Below are 2,647 nucleotides of genomic sequence, written 5' to 3' on the forward strand. Positions count from 1 at the left end.
TAGGAAACTCTCTGCACACTCACCGGACCTGGGCTAGGACTCAATTTTATTCTTTATTTGTAAAGAGAATAAAAAAATCATATGAGGGCCAGCCAATTAGCTCAGTGGATTAAAGCACCTGTAAGCAGGTGCAAGGGCTGGGAATTGCAGTGGCAGGCCATGCTGGCTGCGCCCCGGGGCACACTGAGATGGCAATTGAGACTGGGCGGGGTGGCATGTGCCTGTAATCCCAGTTCTGGGAAGGCTATAAACAGGTGGATCACTAAGAGTCCAATCTGGTAATGATACCCTAAACACTCCCCTAGGCCCTTCCCTAAAATACAATAAATAAAATAAGGCAGTGGAAATAATACAGAATTTCATTAAGCAAGATGATAGGAATTCAACAATGATTGTTAAAAATGCATATTATTGTCTTCAAACCAGTTGTTTGGATCACTAAATATAAGCATGCAAGATTGGTCAAAAAAAATTCAAAGAAGAAAATAAAAAAGCATTAACTGTTCCTTTCAATAGAGCAGTAGAAATCAGCAGTAGTTATCCAAAGTAGCCACATTTAACCCAACAATTCCCTTTCTGGGTATTTTTCCATAAATTATTTTATTTTATTATTTTTTTATATATTTAGTAAAGGGTCTACAGGATCTCACTGCACAGATCAGACTGGTAATGATCCTCCTGTTTTCAGCTTCCTAAGCACTGGGATTATAGGAGTGCACCACTATGCCCATCTCAATTGTGTCTCAGCAAGCCCTGGGGGCAGGGCTGTCATGACACACCAGGGATCGAACCTGGGACTAAGCAGGCACTTCAGTCAGCTGAGCTATCTGGCTGTCCCTTCCATAAATTCTTTATCTTAATTTTGATTATTCCAAGTATCAATTTTTGTCCAAATAGGGAAAATTCTGTAAACAAGGCTTAATAGCCAATTTTTTGTCATAAAAATTAATTTACCTCTTCACCTTATCTTCTCTAGTTCCTTCCTGATGTATTTACTTTCCTTCAAAATAAGATATAGTCTGGAAATAGATACCTTGAAATCTAGGGATCCAAAATCCAGCCCCAGTCCTTGCCTTACCTATCTACCATCACTATTCTCTTTTCCTGGGCCTATTCTCTGAGGCAGGTATTATTTCCAGCTAGGTCGTATTTTCAGGGAAATATGAATAATAGAGGAACAAGACAAAAGGGACAAATTTAATAGTTTAAATAGGCTTATTGCTAAACATCAGAGGATCTTCTGAGCAAGCAGAACAAAGAAGATATCCCTTGAAGGCTCTAAGGCATATTTTTAAGTAGTGTTGATTTGGCAGATTTTTGAGCCAGTGGGCTGATGGTTCACTGATGTATCCTCTGAAATCTTCTGGCATGTACTCAGGGCTGGCTCATAGCTTGCTGACATGTCCTCAGTGATCTAAGTGAAATGCAGCCTACATTTCTTTAAGGTGGCAGGTGTGCTCATTCAAATCGGTAACGTCCAGTTTGGGCTTTATGAATGCATTTAGTCTTGTAATGAATACAAAAGGATATTGTTGTACAAGGAACAGTCCTATATATTAGGCCATACAGCAGTGAGTAACCATGCCATTCATTTATAGCATTTAATTTCAATCAGGGAGATCCATACAAAATAGGCAAACAGATAAATGTACAAAGTAGAATGAATAATTGACAGGATTTGTTGAGAAAAATAAACTAAGTAAGGTACTACATGATCAAATTTTAGCTTGCTGTAGAAGAGTTTCTAAGAAAGAGATATTCACAAGGAAGGCTGTGTCTCTGAGGGAGTGACCCATACAACCCAGCAGAGGACCAGGACTTGGGGCAGAGAGAATAGCGAGTGTGAGGCACAAGATTGGACCACATTTAGATACAGCATTTCTGAAGAGAATAGAGAAGTAAGTAATCTGTGCATTTTTAGTGCTACCCTCCCAAGAGTGCTCTGTGGACTGATTAATTTTATAGATACAATTCTCACAGGCACTGCTCAATGTGCTTAAATAATGATTTTCTTTTTTCTTAAATTTTTCCAGAAAAAAAGGATAATACATTTCTAGTATTGTCTGAGGCAATAAGAATATATTGAGAAACAAAATATATTGAGTATTTTTCTCCAAGCTACCATATTTAAAACTCATGCTATTCATCAAGTCATTCCACAAATATTTTACAATATTTCACTAGCTGTCCACTACGGAAAAAACAAAACAAAACAAAACAAAACAAAACAAAACAAAACAAAACAAAAAAACAAACACTGATCGAGGTTTTTATTTAAAATTTCTCTCAAAACCATGAAATTTTGCTATTGTATGCAAATTTAATGCTACATCATGTGAATAGATTTCAAATTAAACAATAAATAAGTAGATCTATACTATTAGATATCATTCCTATTAATAACAAAATGTTATTTAATTTAAATCACCAATTAAAAACATACTCAATATATTTTGTTTCTCAGTGCTTTTTTTATTGCTTCAGCCATTACTAGAATTTACCACTTATCCCTTTAAAAAATTCATCTCATTTGAATTAGTCCAATTCCCTTCTGACTAACACATCAGACATTTCAATTATAAGTCTTTAGTTAAGACAATTACTACCTTTTAAAAATGTTCATCTTCTATTAATTCTCTGAGCACTT

This window comes from Octodon degus, unplaced genomic scaffold (assembly GCF_000260255.1).
Source record: "Octodon degus isolate 3935 unplaced genomic scaffold, OctDeg1.0 scaffold00028, whole genome shotgun sequence".
Taxonomy (NCBI): Eukaryota; Metazoa; Chordata; class Mammalia; order Rodentia; family Octodontidae; genus Octodon; species Octodon degus.